This window comes from Hyla sarda, chromosome 2 (assembly GCF_029499605.1).
Source record: "Hyla sarda isolate aHylSar1 chromosome 2, aHylSar1.hap1, whole genome shotgun sequence".
NCBI classification, from domain to species: domain Eukaryota; kingdom Metazoa; phylum Chordata; class Amphibia; order Anura; family Hylidae; genus Hyla; species Hyla sarda.
In genome coordinates, this window is record NC_079190.1 from 373,233,213 (window position 1) to 373,255,053 (window position 21,841).

Sequence of the window (21,841 nt, forward strand, 5' to 3'; positions counted from 1 at the left end):
GTTTAAAACAAGAAATAAGTCGCGCTCCACGTTCTGCTCGCCTCGTGTACTGCACACTGGCCTACATTTGTCTGTTTGCATTATTGTATGCTGTTAACAAACATGGGATTTAATTAGCTGCCCAAACACTATAGAGGCCTAAAGCTTTGTGTATAGCTTGCAACTTTCTGCTCTACTAAACCCCACTATCTTCTAAGTTTAAGCAATTTGTACTTATGCTGTATTCAAATAAAGCAAGATTTTTTTAAATATAGGTCAGCAGCTGAGGAGGAAAAGAATAAATATTATACACATAATATGAATTCGATAGATAGATAGATAGATAGATGCACCACACATAATCCAATAAAAAAACTTTAGTCATTTATTCCATAAAAATAAGTGTTTTCACAGCAAGTGGCGACGTTTCGACCAGGCTCCACAGATTGGAGTACAGTGTCATTCATCATAACTACAGAACTTTCAAGTTACTAAATCTCTGATAGGACAGTCAGGAGAAAACACAATGATATCTGTGGCTACAGCTCTGATAGGACAGTCAGGAGACTAAACAATGATATCAGTTATCTGAGTGACATCTTCTCTGTTGTCTTTCCTTTTCTTCCTCATCTGGTCCAGACGCCAGGACTTCTTCCAGCTACATCTTCTCTGCAGAGTCTAACACCCAGAAATCATTGGTTCCTTTTTTTGTCAGCAGATCCTTATCCTCTGGATGAAGACAATAATCATTAGAGTTATGCCAAATACTGTACCCCTTGAATATAATACTGCCAAATACTGTACCCCCTGAATATAATACTGTCAACCACTGTACCCCCTGAATATAATGCTGCCACCCACTGTACCCCTGAATATAATACTGCCAACCACTGTACTCCATAAATATAACCCTGCCACACGTTGTACTCTCTAAATATATTATTGTCACACACCATACCCCCTGAATATAATACTGCCACATACTGTAACCCCTGAGTATAATAATGCCACCCACTGTATCCCCAGAATATAATACTGCCATACACTGTATCCCTGAATATAATACTGCCACATACCGGGCCCCTAAATATAATACTGCCACACACGGAACGTTCTTAATATAATGCTAACACACACTGTACCCTCTAAATATATTATTGCCACACACTGTATCCCCTGAATATAATACTGGTACACGCCTGAGTATTTTACCACCTGAGTAAAATACTGCCACACACTGCAGCCTCTAAATATAACCCTACTATACGCTTTACCCTGAATATAATATAAATCATCCTCCTGATTCCTTTGTTCCACCCTCTTTCCCCCCTAGACTTGTAAGTCCTCTTCATGCTTCACTGAACCCCCCCCCACACCCCTAAGTCCTTTCCCATATAAATAACGTCACTCTCCTACCACCGACATACAGTCCCATGTAAATAACATCACTCCCCTACCACCAACATATAGTCCCATGTACAGTGGGGATCAAAAGTTTGGGCACCCCAGGTAAAAATTAGTATTATTCGTATAGTGTAGATGAAAGGAAACATTAATTAGTATTAATGTGCATAAAGAAGCCAAGGAAAGATGGAAAAATCTCCAAAAGGCATCAAATTACAGATTAGACATTCTTATAATATGTCAACAAAAGTTAGATTTTATTTCCAGAATTTACACTTTCAAAATCACAGAAAACAAAAAAATGGCATCTGCAAAAGTTTGGGCACCCTGCAGAATTTATAGCATGCACTGCCCCCTTTGCAAAGCTGAGACCTGCCAGTGTCATGGATTGTTCTCAATTATCATCTGGGAACACCAGGTGATGTCAATCTCAAAGGTTTTAAATGTCCAGACTCATCTGATCTTGCCCCAACAATCAGCACCATGGGTTCTTCTAAGCAGTTGTCTAGAAATCTGAAACTGAAAATAGTTGACGCTCACAAAGCTGGAGAAGGCTATAAGAAGATACAAAACGTTTTCAGATGTCAATATCCTCTGTTTGGAATGTAATTAAGAAATGGCAGTCATCAGGAACAGTGGAAGTTAAAGCAAGATCTGGAAGACCAAGATAAATATCAGACAGAACAGCTCGCAGGATTGTGAGAAAAACAATTCAAAACCCACGTTTGACTGCACAATCCCTCCAGAAAGATCTGGCAGACACTGGAGTTGTGGTACACTATTCCACTATAAAGAGATACTTGTACAAATATGGTCTTCATGGAAGAATCATCAGAAGAAAACCTCTTCTATGTCCTCACCACAAAAATCAGCATTTGAACTTTGCAAATGAACATATAGACAAGCCTGGTGCATTTTGGAAACAGGTTCTGTGGACCGATAAGGTTAAAATTGAACTTTTTGGCCAGGATGAGCAAAGGTACGTTTGGAGAAGAAGGGAAACAGAATTTAATGAAAAGATCCTCTGTCCAACTGTTAAGCATGGGGGTGGATCAATTATGCTTTGGGGTTGTATTGCAGCCAGTGGCACAGGGAACAGCTCACGAGTAGAAGGGAAAATGGATTCAATAAAATTTCAGCAAATTTTGGATGCTAACTTGATGCCATCTGTGAAAAAGCTGAAGTTAAAGAGAGGATGGCTTATACAAATGGATAATGATCATAAACACACCTCAAAATCCACGGGGATTATATCAAGAGGCATAAACTGAAGGTTTTGCCATGACCTTCACAATCTCCTGACCTCAACATAATAGAAAATCCAAGGATAGACCTTAAAAGTGCAGTGCGTGACAGACAGCCGAGTAAACTCAAAGAACTGGAAGACTTTTATAAGGAAGAATGGGCAAAGATACCTCAAACAAGAATTGAATGACTCTTGGCTGGCTACAAAACATGTTTACAAGCTGTGATACTTGCCAAAGGGGGCAGTATAAGATATTAACTCTGCAGGGTGCCCAAACTTTCTCAAACTATTTTTTTTCCTGTTATTTTTAAAGTGTAAATGATGGAAATAAAATCTAACTTTTGTTGACATGAATGTCTAATCTGTAATTTGATGCCTTTTGGAGATTTTTCCATCTTTCCTTGGCTTCTTTATGCACATTAATACAAATTTTTACTTGGGGTGCCTAAACTTTTGATACATACTGTAAATAACATCACTCGCCTACCACCAACATACAGTCCTGTGTAAATAACATTACTCCCCTACCATTAACAGTCTCATGTAAATAACATCACTCCTACACCACTAATATATAATCCCACGTAAATAACATCACGCCAATGCTTGTCTCCATTCCTACGTGAGGTTCCTGTTGCTTTTTCATGGCAAGAATAATGGGGGAGATTTATTCAACCTTGTGCAGAGGAACAATAGAGCAGTCACCCATAGCAACCAATCACATTTCAGCTTTCATTTTTCAGAGGCCTTTTTTTTTTTTTTTTAATGAAAGTTGGAGCCTGATTGGTTGCTATGGGTGACTGCTCCAGTGTTCCTCCAGCAGGCTCGGACAGCACTTCCGCTGTTGCAAAACTACAACTCTCTGCATGCCCAAGCAGCCATTGGCTGTCTGGGCTTGCTGTGAGTTGTAGTTTTGCAACATCTGGAGAACTGGTGTACTCATCATTACACACATACACCCATGTCCTCGGTCTCCTAATCAACATTACACCACATCCCAAGCCCCCCCCCCATTCTTCTCATCAACATTACTAAAGTCAGCAACCGCTGAGCCGCAAAGTTCGTGACAAATAAAATTACTGTAACTTCGCTCATCTCTAGTGACTTTTAAAAGAAAGCAAATCTGTTTTTATATCACTATTTCTTGTTTAAAAACAACTGTTCAAAGTTTAATATGCAATAAAAACTCAATAAAAATCAGACTTGAATGCAATAACTAATTAGGAATATGCAAATAAATGTTCAAAATAAATGGATAAAAAGGATCCAATATAAATGCAATAATACATCTAAGCCAGCTAGGAAAATATAATAAGGAGAGGAAGGGTGGATGAAGGCACAAATACCTGAATGTGGATTACAGCAGTAAGTGGCAGAAAACAATAAAAATGGTAAATTATGTGAGCCTTGACATATAATTTGGAAATTTAATCTGCATATATGAGGAGACTGAAAAATTCTAAGTGGGTTATTATTTTATTTTATTTCATTTCTGATCTGGTGTGATAAGAAAAGGTTAATTTCTTTTTTTCTTATGATATGATAATGAAAATAGGTCATAACCTTGACACATGCTATAACACATAAGACCACAAACATTCCTAATATTTCAAAATAGTATATCTTATTTTTGACAAATTGGAAAATATGCATTGTCAGTTGAGCTGAGTGAACTTTTCAAAAGTTTAGCTCGGTTGTGTCGCCAAATTTTTGGAAAAAAATGTGGTTTACGGCTTACTGGTTCTCCACAAAATGGCAATTAAATAAGCCTTTAAACACAATTATAACACTGTCTAAAAGTGCGTTCACACGTCGGAATTCTCCGGAAGTGCTTCGGCGCTAGGGCCGCGGGCCACTGAGCCGTCACCATTGACGGCTATGCAGTGCTCGCGGAATCCGCGCAAAGAATGAACATGTTCTTTCTTTGCGCGGAACACTTTAAGGGGTCGGAAATGTCCGCCGCTGAAATTCCGCAGTGTGAACGGGTCTTGCGGAAACCCGTTCACACTAATGTTAAAGTTCACACTGCGGAATTCCGCCTGCGGAATTCTGCTGGAATTCCGTAGTGTGAACAGGGCCTAAGAGCTCAATGGCCCTGTATAACACTGCTAGGGTCACCTAGGACTGTATTTAACCCTTAGGGACTCTCATTTTCTCCTTAAGGACTCTTTCACCTTAAGGCCATTTTTTACAATTCTGACCACTGTCACTTTATACATTAATAACTCTGCTTTTACCTTTTATTCTGATTCGGATATAGTTTTTTACTGTGAAATTTTCTACTTTAACATAGTGGTAAATTTTTTGTCATTACTTGCATCCTTTCTTGGTGAAAAATACCAAAATTTCATGAAAATTTAGAATTTTTCTAAATTTGAAACTTTCTGCTTGTAAGGAAAATGGACATTCCAAGTAAATTATATATTGATTCACAAATGCAATATGTCTACTTTATGTTGGCATCATGAAGTTGACATGTTTTTACTTTTTAAAGACGTGAGAGGGCTTCAAAGTATAGCATCAATTTTCAAAAGTTTAACAAAAAATTTAAAATTTAAACTTTTCAGGGACTAGTTAAGTTGGAAGTGGATTTGAGGGGCCTCTCTGTGATAAATACCCCATAAATTACCCCATTATAGAAACTGCATCCCCCAAAGTATTCAAAATGACATTCAGAAAGTTTTTTAACCCTTAAGGTGTTTCACAGAAACAGCAGCAAAGTGAAAGAGAATATCCAAAATCTTCATTTTTTACACTCGCATGTTCTTATAGAGCCATTTTTTTCTATTTTTATAATGGGTAAAAGGAGAGAAATCCCCCAAACTTTGTAACCCAATTTCTCTCGAGTAAGGAATTACCTCATATGTGGAATATAAAGTGCTCTGCGGGTGCAATAGAGGGCCCAGAAGGGAAGGAGTGACAATGGGATTTCAGAGAGTGAATTTTGCTGAAATGGTTTTTGAGGGGCATGCCTCATTTAGGAGGCCTCTTTGGTTCCAGAACAGCAAAAAAAAAAAAAAAAAAACTATTTTGGAAACTACACCCCTCAAGGAAAATAACAAAGGGTACAGTGAGCTTTAACACCCCACAGTTAAAGTCGAATGTTTAAACAAAAATTTTTTTTCACTAAAATGCAGTTTTCCCCCCCAAATTTTTCATTTTTACAGCTGTGTAGGTGTATATGTAGTGTTTTACTTTTTATTATTTGTAGGTGTAGTGTAGTGTTTTTAGGGTACATTCACACAGCCGGGGGCTTACAGCGAGCTTCCCACTGGGAGTTTTAGCTGCAGCAGAGAATTTGCTGCATCTCAAACTTGCAGCGAGAAACTCACTGTAAACCCCCACCCATGTGAATGTACCCTGTACATTCACATGGGGGGGGGGGGCAAACATCCAGCTGTTGCAAAACTACAACTCCCAGCATGCCCTTTGGCTGTCTGTGCATGCTGGGGGTTGTAGTTATGCAACAGCTGGAGGCATAATGGTTGCAAAACACTGAGAATTTGCCACTTAACTCAGTGTTTCACAACCAGTGTGCCTCCAGCTGTTGCAAAACTATAACTCCAAGCATGTACTGTCTATCATGTACGATCTATCAGTGCATGCTGGGAGTTGTAGTTTGCAACAGTTGGAGGGACACTGGTTGTGAAGCACTGATTTAGGTTACAAACTCAGTGTTTTGCAAGCAGTGTGCCTTCAGCTGTTGCAAAAGCTACAACTCTCAGGATGCACGGACAGCCAAAGGGCATGCTGGGACTTGCAACAGCTAGAGGCATACTACTAAAACTCCCAACATGCCTTTTGGCTGCCTGTGCATGCTGGGGGTTGTAGTTATGCCATAGCTGGAGGCACACTGGTTGCAAAACAATGGTGGGAGTTTGCTACTTAACTCAGTGTTTCACAACTAGTGTGCCTCCAGCTGTTGCAAAACTGCAACTCCCAGCATGTACAGTCTATCAGTGCATGCTGGGTGTTGTAGTTTGCAACAGCTGGAGGCACACTGGTTGCGAAACACTGAGTTAGGTAACAAACTCTGTGTTTCACAACCAGTGTGCCTTCAGCTGTTGCAAAACTACAACAATCAGCATGCACTTACTGCCGAAGGGCATGCTGTTGTGCAACAGCTGGAGGCACACTACTGCAACTCCCAGCATACCCTTTCGCTGTCCGTGCACGCTGGGGGTTGTAGTTATGCAACAGCTGGAGGCACAAAAATATGCCTCCAGCTGTTGCATAACTACAACCCAAGCATGCACAAACTACCAAAGGGCATGTTGGGGGTTGTAGTTGTGTCTTCTGCTGTTGCATAGCAACATCTCCCAGCATGCCCTTTTGTGCATGCTGGGAGTTGTTTCTAAGCAACAGCAGGAGGCTGGCCTTACTTCCTGCTGCTGAGCTCCGAGTATCCGCCTTCAGCCGCTGACTCTGCTTCTGGGGCCCCGATCTCGCTGCTGCTGCTGGGGATTGGGGGCCCCAGCCTCAGGTGAGGACTCCCAGCACCCGCTCGCTCTCCGGAACAGGGGCAGAGCGGTGCCATTAAGGACACCCCCACAGCAGGAGTCCTGATTCATTGACTGGTAACGACCGATTAATCAGGACGATCGTGAGGTGGCACCACCTCACTTCTGCTGCTAAAGGATGGTAGATGCCGTCTCAAATGGCACCTATCATCCTTTTTTCCGGGTCACCGGGGACCCATAATTGCCGTAAATCGACGATCTGAATTTTCTCTGCTTGACGGTCTCAGGACCCCCCAGGCATTGTCACGAGATGCCTGCTGAATGATTTCAGTAGGCATCCCGTCTGGTCCCTGCCCAGCGAACAACGGGGACCGATAATACTCAGGGCGTACAGGTACATCCCCGGTCCTTAAGGATTGGGGATGCAAGAAGTATGCCTACGCCCTGCATCCCCAAGAGGTTAAGTAGTTTTAAAGTGGTATTAAGGACAAGTTAATGCCAAAGTTATGGCGACATGCAGTAACCCATGGTTACTAACAGATTGCACTAGTGGATTTTGTTTGCTGCTGTAAACTGCATAAAGTATCCCTGGTTGTTGGCAGATGCCTGCCAGTCTTAAAAAGCACACAAAGGTATTGAGAAATGCAATGGCCATTCCAAGTGCTCCAAAAAGTATCCCTTTTTGGAAGTTTCAACAAGATTGGTGTCTCAAAATAGTGAGAAAAAAAAAGCAGGCAATTCATGTCAGATTGGAATACCGGATGTAAAAAAACGTTGTTATCATGAACTCCAATGTGAAGATGTTGATGCTGCTGCATCCACTTCTAGCAGGGGTAGTGCTGGCAGAGGGAGAGGGGCATTGACTCAGTAGGTAGCTAAGAGTGGAACCCCGGTAAGCAGGTATTTGCTGTTGGAAAGCTTTGACAAGTTGGTTGCATAGGTTATCCTTATGAAAATCTCCTTCTCAGAAAGTGAAATAAATTACTCCATTCTTTATACCTAGGGTCTATGAGTGTGGTTATCCAGTACTCATCTCTTTCTTTCATGCACACAATACACTTATCAGTGCCAACAGGCAGTAATGGACTAGTGGTAGCTATAGCCAGCAGACAGCAGGCACTGCTGAACTAGTCATGGTTAAAGCTAGGCCTTGTGATTTTGCTTCATATGGTTGGGTAGAGTGGAAGTTCCCTAACTCAACAGGATTGCAACAGGAATAGTGCAAAATAGTAAAGAAGAAACAGCTTTTCTAAACATTGAAAAGTTGGAAAAATTATCAAAAATTCTCCCTTTTTGGGAGTGGCAACAGATTTTGTGGCTGACAAGTGAAGTTTTTTTTTTAAGCATTCCAAAAATTCTCCCTTTTGGAACTTTCAGCAAGATTGATGTCCAAAAATTGTGAAAAAGAAATAGCTTTTGTATGAAAAGCCAAAAAAAAAAAAAAAAACTCTTTTTGGTTATGAGTTGTGTATGTGTAGGCCTGACTGGAAATAGCATCAGCAGCAAGGGTGGTGGATTGATGTCAGTTGTAGGATCCAGCAGACAGCAGGCAGTAGTGGAGTGGTGGTACCTGTAGTATCCAGCGGACAGCAGGTGGTGGACTGACAGTCGTTGTAGTAGACAGTGGACAGTAGACAGTGGTGGACAGGAGTCCCACTACCTTAATGTGCATATCAGGTGCATATCTTATATTTTTTTTAAATGGCAATGGCATAAAAAGATAAATGAATAGGAGCAACTCACCCAAGACCCGAGAGGTAGTAGCAAAATCTTACTTTATTGCATATCGTGCAGACATAGATGCAAGCCACGGGGGGCAGATGTCACGGTGGGGGAGTAGCAGACAACAGCGGGCCACGGTCCGTATCGTGCTATCAAAGCACTTCGTCAGGCCCCTACCGCGTCTGACGTCAGATCCTGTCTTATCTGTTTTTTTGTTACCATAGTGATACAAACAAACTGTTACAAAAAACGTGTAACCCAGTGAATTAAAAACAAATAAAGTACAGAAAATCTTAAACTTAATTGCGAGCAACAAATCATTATGTAAAAGAGGAAATATGATTATAGTAGAACACTGAGTTCATTCTTATCATTCAGACCTATTGCACCGGTGGCCTCCAGCCAGAGAATCCACCGTGCTTCTTTAGCCAATAGGGTTTGGTCTCTATTTTTACCTCTAAAATTGGTTTCTACCCTCTCAATACCGGAAAATCTGAACATGTTCGGATCAGAATTGTGACATTCGGCCATGTGTGAAATGAATCTAGGAACTCCTTTGCCTGTTCGTAGGGATCTGGTGTGCTCACGGATTCTATGGAATAATGGCCGTATCGTTTTGCCTATATAATATAGGCCGCATGCACATACCAAGCAATATACTACATATTTGGACCTACAGGTAATAGGCTGTTTTATGTGTATTGTGTGTGCACCTAATTGCAGAACTTTTCCTTTGATGCATGTATTACAAAAAGAGCAGCTACCACAGCGAAACATACCTATAGGTCTAGTGTCAGTGAGCCATGATACTTTGTTATTATTATGTTGCTGTTTCTTTTTCAGGAAGTCACCAATTGTTCTGTTACGTTTAAATGTTACAATTGGTCTATCTGCAACGAAGTCTTTCAACTCCGTGTCTTTTTGTAAGATAAACCAATTGTTATGTATGGCTTTGCTGATAGTTGTATTCATAGGAGTATTCGTGAATGGGAGACAGAACCTATCAGTAGATTTTTTCTCTTGTTTAGTTTTTGAACTAAGAAGGGAGTTGCGGGATAATTTGTTAACTTTATTCTGTGCCTGATGTATCACATGTGTTGGATACCCTCGTTCGATAAATCTCTGACTAAGGTCTTTTAGTTGTTCTTCATACGTATTATGGTCACTATTTATACGTTTTAGACGAGCCATTTGACTAAATGGGATGCTGTCTTTCATTTTCCTTGGATGAGATGACCCATAGTGTAACAATGCATTTTTAGAGGAGGGTTTTCTGAAGCCAGATGTAGTAATTATATTATCGTTGATAGTAATGGATATATCCAAAAAATCAAGGTGGTTACCTCCGAACACATAAGTGAACAGCATATTCACATCATTAATCTCATTTAGATACAAAATAAATTCCTTAAATAGGTGTTCGGAGGCATCCCAGACTATAAGTATATCATCCACATATCGGAATAATAATTTAATATGTCCGATGAATGGATTCAGTGGGGAAAAAATATAACATTGCTCAAATATGGCCCAAAAAATGTTGGCATATAGACAAGAGACGGGTGTCCCCATCGCGGTTCCGAACCGTTGCTTGAACCATTGACCTTTATGTTGAAAAAAGTTGTTATTGAGAATAAGTGATACGGCTTCAGTAATGAATGATATAAATGAATCGGATTTTTCTGTAAGTTGGAGAAAGTTTTTTAGAGTCTGTATACCCGCATTATGTGGAATGCGGGTATACAGACTTTCTACATCAATGCTGGCTAATTGGAAATTATCTTGCCACTCAAAGTTGTCCAGGGATCTAATCAAATCCCCTGAGTCCTTAAGATAAGTGGGGATGGAGGAGAGGAGCGGGGACAGGAGCCAGTCAATGTAGCTGGAAAGGTAGGCTGTAGGAGCGCCTATTCCAGCGACAATTGGGCGGCCTGGGGGGGGTAAAACATTTTTGTGTGTTTTTGGCAGGATATATATGTGTGGTTTACTTGGATTATTGGGCAGTAGTTTTTCTGCAGCAGATTCCGATAGAACACCGTTCTGAACGGACTTGCGCAGAAAATTTCTAACCGTATCCATTATTTTACTTGTGGGATCAAAGGCTATTTTTTCATATACTTGGACATCTCCTAGTTGCCTATTGATTTCCTTTTCGTAATCAACTGTATACCATACTACAATCCCTCCTCCCTTGTCGGCCCGTGAAATCTGAATATCATCTCTGGATCCTAGCCAATTTAGAGCCTCCCATTCCTCTTTATTAAGGTTGGGGGCTGCTTCTGGATATAGCAGCGATTTAACTTCTTTAAGTACTGTACTATGAAAAATGTCTAGAGGAGTACCTGGAGAGATGGGAGGGTTAAAAGTGGAGGGGTTACCTCCTGAGAAAAAAGGGGTGGCATGTGGAGTAGAAAAAATTATGCTCTCCTCCCACTCCCTTCCATCTCCAGGTAATTCCAATAAATCGTGCACAGCTGCATAATCTGAAGTATTAAACCCTGGAATTACTGTAAAGCCGAGTGGTCCAATTTTACATGGCTGTTCACCCTCCAACTGTGGTCTAGATTCTATGCTCTTAAATTTATTTGGATAAAGCTTTTCCATTGTTGCAAAGTGTTTTTTTAAATTAATTTTTCTAATTGCTACAAAAAATTCCTCCTCGAACTTAGCGAAACTAAAGTTCTCTGTTAGACCATAGTTCAGACCCTTATTCAGGGCTGATTCACATGCGGCAGTTAATGTAATGTCTGTCAAGTTAACAATCAGGTTCGGTGGGGGAGATCTCTCCAGGTCACAGTCCGTTTTTTGACTGGTTTTTTTGTTCTTGTATCGACCACGGCGCCCACCTCTCCTCGTCCGTTTCCTAAAGGGAGAGATTGTATTTCATGGTTGGTTCTGGGGTCTGTTTCATCTGGACTAGACTCGGACTCGGTAGTTAGATAGTCCGTGGCTCGTAGTTTTCTTTTAGGATTGCGTCTAGCATTGGTTTTGTACTGGACATGCGGTTTTTGATGTGCTTTATTTTTGTTCCAATTAAAGATTAGTCCAGATTCGAAATCACGTTTATCTCTGAGTAGTTTGTCTCGTTTTATCTCCTTGATAGAAGTTTGCAGATTGGTAAGTTTTTTAGTAATGTTGGCTTCTAAAGCTGTGTATTTCTCAGCTGGTAGTCGATTGCGAAGTTCTGTGCGAACACGATCCAATTCAGACTTGACCTCGGCATGTTCCAACCGATTTTGTTCAAGGACCAGAGCTTGGAGATTCAAGGAATGTTGCAAATGTAATGCATTCCATTTATTCACAAATTCAGGTTTGTCTGTGAATTGAGAGGGTGCTTTATAAGGACGTAATCCTCTAGGACTTCTATTGTTGTCCTGGTATGCTTGGAGTGAACTTACTGTCCAGAACAGACGAGTCTCTTTTTCTGCTAAGGACGAGATTTTAAACTCCAAGGTTTTGGTGCTGAGAACTTGGATTTTGTCTTGCTGCTCGCAAGAAGAGAAAAACTCCCCCACATTGGCTCTCCCCGTGGCTAGGGCTTCCTCTATACTGGGTCCGGCTACTTCCATTTCCATTCTAATAATGAGCGCACATATACAATATAGTCCAAATCTACTGTGCTCTAGGCTAAGAGATAGACAAATCCGGACAGTCAATATAGTAGAAGCAAAGAAGCCTGGCACTAGTAGTATAAGCTGGAGACGTATGTATATGTTCCTGTATATTGTGGAAAAGGCGTAGGAAGTAATGTGCCTGCTGCGGGTGGTGCTCACACTGTGCGGTATAGTCCAAATGGCAATGGCATAAAAAGATAAATGAATAGGAGCAACTCACCCAAGACCCGAGAGGTAGTAGCAAAATCTTACTTTATTGCATATCGTGCAGACATAGATGCAAGCCACGGGGGGCAGATGTCACGGTGGGGGAGTAGCAGACAACAGCGGGCCACGGTCCGTATCGTGCTATCAAAGCACTTCGTCAGGCCCCTACCGCGTCTGACGTCAGATCCTGTCTTATCTGTTTTTTTGTTACCATAGTGATACAAACAAACTGTTACAAAAAACGTGTAACCCAGTGAATTAAAAACAAATAAAGTACAGAAAATCTTAAACTTAATAGCGAGCAACAAATCATTATGTAAAAGAGGAAATATGATTATAGTAGAACACTGAGTTCATTCTTATCATTCAGACCTATTGCACCGGTGGCCTCCAGCCGGAGAATCCACCGTGCTTCTTTAGCCAATAGGGTTTGGTCTCTATTTTTACCTCTAAAATTGGTTTCTACCCTCTCAATACCGGAAAATCTGAACATGTTCGGATCAGAATTGTGACATTCGGCCATGTGTGAAATGAATCTAGGAACTCCTTTGCCTGTTCGTAGGGATCTGGTGTGCTCACGGATTCTATGGAATAATGGCCGTATCGTTTTGCCTATATAATATAGGCCGCATGCACATACCAAGCAATATACTACATATTTGGACCTACAGGTAATAGGCTGTTTTATGTGTATTGTGTGTGCACCTAATTGCAGAACTTTTCCTTTGATGCATGTATTACAAAAAGAGCAGCTACCACAGCGAAACATACCTATAGGTCTAGTGTCAGTGAGCCATGATACTTTGTTATTATTATGTTGCTGTTTCTTTTTCAGGAAGTCACCAATTGTTCTGTTACGTTTAAATGTTACAATTGGTCTATCTGCAACGAAGTCTTTCAACTCCGTGTCTTTTGGAATTACCTGGAGATGGAAGGGAGTGGGAGGAGAGCATAATTTTTTCTACTCCACATGCCACCCCTTTTTTCTCAGGAGGTAACCCCTCCACTTTTAACCCTCCCATCTCTCCAGGTACTCCTCTAGACATTTTTCATAGTACAGTACTTAAAGAAGTTAAATCGCTGCTATATCCAGAAGCAGCCCCCAACCTTAATAAAGAGGAATGGGAGGCTCTAAATTGGCTAGGATCCAGAGATGATATTCAGATTTCACGGGCCGACAAGGGAGGAGGGATTGTAGTATGGTATACAGTTGATTACGAAAAGGAAATCAATAGGCAACTAGGAGATGTCCAAGTATATGAAAAAATAGCCTTTGATCCCACAAGTAAAATAATGGATACGGTTAGAAATTTTCTGCGCAAGTCCGTTCAGAACGGTGTTCTATCGGAATCTGCTGCAGAAAAACTACTGTCCAATAATCCAAGTAAACCACACATATATATCCTGCCAAAAACACACAAAAATGTTTTACCCCCCCCCCAGGCCGCCCAATTGTCGCTGGAATAGGCGCTCCTACAGCCTACCTTTCCAGCTACATTGACTGGCTCCTGTCCCCGCTCCTCTCCTCCATCCCCACTTATCTTAAGGACTCAGGGGATTTGATTAGATCCCTGGACAACTTTGAGTGGCAAGATAATTTCCAATTAGCCAGCATTGATGTAGAAAGTCTGTATACCCGCATTCCACATAATGCGGGTATACAGACTCTAAAAAACTTTCTCCAACTTACAGAAAAATCCGATTCATTTATATCATTCATTACTGAAGCCGTATCACTTATTCTCAATAACAACTTTTTTCAACATAAAGGTCAATGGTTCAAGCAACGGTTCGGAACCGCGATGGGGACACCCGTCTCTTGTCTATATGCCAACATTTTTTTGGCCATATTTGAGCAATGTTATATTTTTTCCCCACTGAATCCATTCATCGGACATATTAAATTATTATTCCGATATGTGGATGATATACTTATAGTCTGGGATGCCTCCGAACACCTATTTAAGGAATTTATTTTGTATCTAAATGAGATTAATGATGTGAATATGCTGTTCACTTATGTGTTCGGAGGTAACCACCTTGATTTTTTGGATATATCCATTACTATCAACGATAATATAATTACTACATCTGGCTTCAGAAAACCCTCCTCTAAAAATGCATTGTTACACTATGGGTCATCTCATCCAAGGAAAATGAAAGACAGCATCCCATTTAGTCAAATGGCTCGTCTAAAACGTATAAATAGTGACCATAATACGTATGAAGAACAACTAAAAGACCTTAGTCAGAGATTTATCGAACGAGGGAATCCAACACATGTGATACATCAGGCACAGAATAAAGTTAACAAATTATCCCGCAACTCCCTTCTTAGTTCAAAAACTAAACAAGAGAAAAAATCTACTGATAGGTTCTGTCTCCCATTCACGAATACTCCTATGAATACAACTATCAGCAAAGCCATACATAACAATTGGTTTATCTTACAAAAAGACACGGAGTTGAAAGACTTCGTTGCAGATAGACCAATTGTAACATTTAAACGTAACAGAACAATTGGTGACTTCCTGAAAAAGAAACAGCAACATAATAATAACAAAGTATCATGGCTCACTGACACTAGACCTATAGGTATGTTTCGCTGTGGTAGCTGCTCTTTTTGTAATACATGCATCAAAGGAAAAGTTCTGCAATTAGGTGCACACACAATACACATAAAACAGCCTATTACCTGTAGGTCCAAATATGTAGTATATTGCTTGGTATGTGCATGCGGCCTATATTATATAGGCAAAACGATACGGCCATTATTCCATAGAATCCGTGAGCACACCAGATCCCTACGAACAGGCAAAGGAGTTCCTAGATTCATTTCACACATGGCCGAATGTCACAATTCTGATCCGAACATGTTCAGATTTTCCGGTATTGAGAGGGTAGAAACCAATGTTAGAGGTAAAAATAGAGACCAAACCCTATTGGCTAAAGAAGCACGGTGGATTCTCTGGCTGGAGGCCACCGGTGCAATAGGTCTGAATGATAAGAATGAACTCAGTGTTCTACTATAATCATATTTCCTCTTTTACATAATGATTTGTTGCTCGCAATTAAGTTTAAGATTTTCTGTACTTTATTTGTTTTTAATTCACTGGGTTACACGTTTTTTGTAACAGTTTGTTTGTATCACTATGGTAACAAAAAAACAGATAAGACAGGATCTGACGTCAGACGCGGTAGGGGCCTGACGAAGTGCTTTGATAGCACGATACGGACCGTGGCCCGCTGTTGTCTGCTACTCCCCCACCGTGACATCTGCCCCCCGTGGCTTGCATCTATGTCTGCACGATATGCAATAAAGTAAGATTTTGCTACTACCTCTCGGGTCTTGGGTGAGTTGCTCCTATTCATTTATCTTTTTATGCCATTGCCATTTGGACTATACCGCACAGTGTGAGCACCACCCGCAGCAGGCACATTACTTCCTACGCCTTTTCCACAATATACAGGAACATATACATACGTCTCCAGCTTATACTACTAGTGCCAGGCTTCTTTGCTTCTATTATATTTTTTTTAGTTCCAGCTCAAACTTGCCTTACAATCAAATATCTAGCTTCTACCTCCATATTGATTGTACAAGTCACTGTCGGAAGGCAATAGTTAAGGTAACCACAATTCTCCTAATAATACTTGTAAAGGCATTGCTAAGATGGTCAGAGCTAAATTACAATTATAAGAAGTTATATAGAGCATTCCAATGTGTAAACAAGGTGCTGGACAGATGCAAGTGCATGTATGTATATATATATATATATATATATATATATATATATATATATATATATTATTATTATAATTATTATTTTTTTTTCTTCTTCTTCTATTAAACCATTGAACAAACAGAATGTACATTACACACATTCTGATTGAAACTAATACAATCCTAACCTATTTTTAAAGGGGAAACATCTTTTGGATAGGGGATAAGATGTTAGATGGCGGGGGTCCCCGCTATCTAACAGCGGCGGGACCCCTGCAAAATAAATTCCTTCTTTAATCAATTGTATACGTGTGAAGGACAACATAAATAAATCAATAGTAATATATTCCAGTTAACACATTACCATAGGATACACACTTTTCCATTTATTACTATTACTACTATTTGTATGGAGAAATAATCCATTTGAATATACTCCACAGTGCACTCTCTCTTTGTCATACAACATGATTTGTTAATATTTGCTGTCTCTTTTGTTTCTTTAGATTTTTATAAAGCTGCTTACAAAGAAATTGTGAGGATGTGAGCATCGCGTCCAGCGGGAGGTAACCCATAGCAACAGCAATCTTAAGTGTTACTCTTTTTCTTAATAAATAGATAATCAGACAGCCTTCCTATGAGATACACTCGGGACGGAAATACTTTTTGCAGATTCTGATTGTCCTTTTCAGTATACATGACAATGAAATTAAAGAAGTAGTTTTTTGTGAAATTGTGAAAGGCTACGTTTTCCTGTTGAACGCGATGCACACACCCATTCCGGATTTTCGCAAAACTGCCTTGAATATTTTGTAATTTATGACGTATTGGGTCATGTGACCATTTTTTTTCACGTATTTTATTTTAACCTGTGTGGTTTGTAAAGTGTGTCAGTCTACGATTAAGCACCTAGGTGCGAAACGTGTCAGACACCATACTCTGTATGTGACTTCTGTTGGAATACCCTTATAAAAGCAAGATTTTACCTGCACACCTTGCGCTGGATGATCCTTTCTTTCTTCCCTTTACAAAAGAGCATTTTTTTTCTGTTAGCAAAGAGTTGATGACCTGAGGTTAGATTAACATGCTGTGTCAATGTAACACCATGTGAGTTTCACAGTAGTACACAGATTTATTTTTATATCTTAAATGGTCACTGTCATTTTAACAAACTTTGTATGAATCAAAAGTACAAGGAAACTTTGTAACACACTATATCTTATCAGAGAGAATGCTTATTTTTCTTTTTATTAAACTTCTTTTTTCTCCCCCTCCTGTGCAACTTTCATTCAGCTCACTCTGTCTTGTGACAAACTACCAACTCATTAAAAGATCAGATTACATATTGGGGGTGTCCCCTTTAAAAGAGCACCGTATAGAGGCAGGCATAGGAGGGTTGGAACAAAATATTGGGATTTATGTTGACCAAGTTCTCAGGGAATTTTTCCTGGCCTTGCAATCTCATACTAGGGACACCACTGATCTCCTCAAGAAAATTGTGCTTGATGGAGATACATTGTTAACTAGTATAGATGTGGAATCCTTATATTCATCTACTCCCCACGAGGTGGGTATTAGAGTGGTCTCCTATTTTTTGTCATTCAGGGGTACACAATTTCAATTGCATAATATTTTTATCCTCGAGTTGTTACATTTCATCCTTAAACACAATTATTTTTTGTTTGATGGCAGTTTCTTCCACCACATCAGGGGTACAGCCATATGGAGCCCATGTGCTCCCACCTACGCAAACCTTACCCTGGGCTGGTTTGAGGCTTCATTGGTTTTTGTTGATTCCAGAGAACACTTCAGCAATAATGCCCTACTATGGGCAAGATTTATTGACGATATCCTGATATTATGGCAAGGATCATCAGCACTTTTTGAGGAATTTATGTGATCCCTGATCAACAACGATAATGGACTTTTCTTTACATCTGAGGTCCTAGAGACACAGCTGGCATTCCTGGATATCTGCATTCATAAAAATACAGATGGGACCCTACGTACTACGAGGTGGGAGAGCTGCCACCTGGGACCCCCAAAAAGGGGTATCCCGAGGAGTCAGTATCTCTGACTCAGGTGGAATTGCTCTGAATTGCTCTGAGATTTTAAAAGAGAGGCTGAGGACTTATGCATATGTTTTAAAAATAGGGGTTACCCCACACATTTATTAACTTCAGCGTACAAACATGCCCTCTCTGTACAGAGATATTCTTTGCTCATACCAAAGATTTGTGAATCCAGCAGTAATGTGACACGGATAATTGGTACATATGATCAGGGGGCATCAGTGATGCGAGATATTCTTAAAAAAACATTGGAGCATTCTTTGTATGGATCCTGATATCCATTAGAAGATTCCAGATACCCCGTTAATAACTTTCAGACAAGGTCGTAATATAGGAGATATCCTCACTCAGAGTCATTTAACAACATCTAAATCAAGAGACGGTTGTGGCTGGTTGGAAGAAATGCCTAGGGACTGGTTGCTATCAATGTGGGCATTGTAAAGCTTGCCCCTTATATCTAAGACCTTCAGAAATGACGGGGGAGGTCTCTAAAATACTAGAATTCATCAATTGCAGTGGTCTCCTTTTCACAGTGATGGTAGGAAGTGGGTCTATAGTAAGGATCACGGTCTAGTTAGGGTTTATTACGGATATAGGAGGTTCGAGAGCGGGGCCACCCTCTTCAGGGCGAATACTTTGCCTAGGAATAGGGCCTGAAGTTATGGTTGGGATAATCAGGTTCCTTACACCCTGCTAACCCCTACCCCTCTTTTAATAGTGTCCCCCCTATAGGAGACCACTTTGCCTGGGTAATACATCATGTAAGTGATAATATCTGTCACGATGCCGGCTGGCAGGTAGTGGACCCTCTGTGCCAGAGAGGGATTGGCGTGGACCGTGCTAGTGGACCGGTTCTAAGCCACTACTGGTTTTCACCAGAGCCCGCCGCAAAGCGGGATGGTCTTGCTGCGGCGGTAGTGACCAGGTCGTATCCACTAGCAACGGCTCACCTCTCTGGCTGCTGAAGATAGGCGCGGTACAAGGGAGTAGGCAGAAGCAAGGTCGGACGTAGCAGAAGGTCGGGGCAGGCAGCAAGGATCGTAGTCAGGGGCAACGGCAGAAGGTCTGGAAACACAGGCAAGGAACACACAAGGAACGCTTTCACTGGCACTAAGGCAACAAGATCCGGCAAGGGAGTGCAAGGGAAGTGAGGTAATATAGGGAAGTGCACAGGTGAAAACCCTAATTGGAACCACTGCGCCAATCAGCGGCGCAGTGGCCCTTTAAATCGCAGAGACCCGGCGCGCGCGCGCCCTAGGGAGCGGGGCCGCGCGCGCCGGGACAGAACAGACGGGGAGCGAGTCAGGTAGGGGAGCCGGGGTGCGCATCGCGAGCGGGCGCTACCCGCATCGCGAATCGCATCCCGGCTGGCAGCAGGATCGCAGCGCCCCGGGTCAGAGGACGTGACCGGAGCGCTGCAGCGGAGGGAGTGAAGCGAGCGCTCCGGGGAGGAGCGGGGACCCGGAGCGCTCGGCGTAACAGTACCCCCCCCCCTTGGGTCTCCCCCTCTTCTTGGAGCCTGAGAACCTGAGGAGCAGACTTTTGTCAAGGATGTTGTCCTCAGGTTCCCAGGATCTCTCTTCAGGACCACAACCCTCCCAGTCTACTAAAAAAAAAATTTTTCCCTCTGACCTTTTTGGCAGCCAAAATTTCCTTGACCGAGAAGACGTCCGAGGAGCCGGAAACAGGAGTGGGAGGAACAGATTTGGGAGAAAAACGGTTGAGGATGAGTGGTTTGAGAAGAGAGACGTGAAAGGCATTAGGGATACGAAGAGAAGGAGGAAGAAGAAGTTTATAAGAGACAGGATTAATTTGACACAAAATTTTGAAAGGACCAAGATAGCGTGGTCCCAACTTGTAGCTAGGAACACGGAAGCGGACATATTTAGCGGAGAGCCATACCTTGTCTCCAGGGGAAAAAACGGGGGGAGCTCTTCTTTTCTTATCCGCGAACCTCTTCATGCGTGAAGAAGCCTGTAAGAGAGAATTTTGGGTCTCTCTCCATATAATGGAAAGGTCACGAGAAATTTCATCCACAGCGGGCAGACCAGAGGGCAAGGGGGTAGGGAGGGGGGGAAGAGGGTGACGGCCGTACACCACGAAAAATGGGGATTTGGAGGAAGATTCAGAGACCCTGAAGTTATACGAAAATTCGGCCCATGGAAGGAGATCTGCCCAGTCATCCTGGCGGGAGGAAACAAAATGTCGCAAATAATCACCCAGGATCTGGTTAATTCTTTCTACTTGTCCATTGGACTGGGGATGATATGCAGAGGAAAAATTTAATTTAATCTTGAGTTGTTTACAGAGAGCCCTCCAGAATTTAGACACGAATTGGACCCCTCTATCCGAGACAATCTGCGTAGGCAACCCGTGAAGACGAAAAATGTGTACAAAAAATTGTTTAGCCAACTGAGGCGCAGAAGGAAGACCAGGAAGAGGGATGAAATGTGCCATTTTGGAGAATCGATCAACGACCACCCAAATAACGGTGTTGCCACGGGAAGGGGGTAAATCAGTAATAAAATCCATACCAATCAGAGACCAAGGCTGTTCGGGGACAGGCAGAGGATGAAGAAAACCAGCGGGCTTCTGGCGAGGAGTCTTATCCCGGGCACAGATAGTGCAGGCTCGCACAAAGTCCCCAACATCCGTCTCCAGAGTCGGCCACCAATAGAAGCGGGAGATGAGTTGCACAGATTTCTTGATGCCCGCATGACCTGCGAGATGGGAGGAGTGACCCCATTTGAGGATTCCGAGGCGTTGGCGTGGAGAAACAAAGGTCTTTCCTGGAGGAGTCTGCCTGATGGAGGCAGGAGAAGTGGAGATCAGGCAGTCAGGTGGAATGATGTGTTGCGGAGGGAGATCAACTTCTGAGGCATCCGAGGAACGAGAGAGAGCATCGGCCCTAATGTTCTTATCGGCAGGACGAAAGTGAATCTCAAAATTAAATCGGGCAAAGAACAGAGACCACCGGGCCTGGCGAGGATTCAGCCGTTGGGCCGACTGGAGGTAGGAGAGGTTCTTGTGGTCGGTGTAGATAATAACAGGAAATCTTGATCCCTCCAGCAGATGCCTCCATTCCTCAAGTGCTAATTTAATGGCTAGAAGCTCTCGATCCCCGATGGAGTAGTTCCTCTCCGCTGGAGAGAAGGTCCTAGAGAAAAAACCACAAGTGACAGCATGCCCGGAAGGATTTTTTTGTAGAAGAACAGCTCCAGCTCCTACTGAGGAGGCATCAACCTCCAATAGGAAGGGTTTGGAAGGGTCAGGTCTGGAGAGCACGGGAGCCGAAGAAAAGGCAGACTTGAGTCGTTTAAAGGAGTCTTCTGCTTGAGGAGGCCAGGACTTGGGATCAGCATTTTTCTTGGTTAAAGCCACGATAGGAGCCACAATGGTAGAAAAATGTGGAA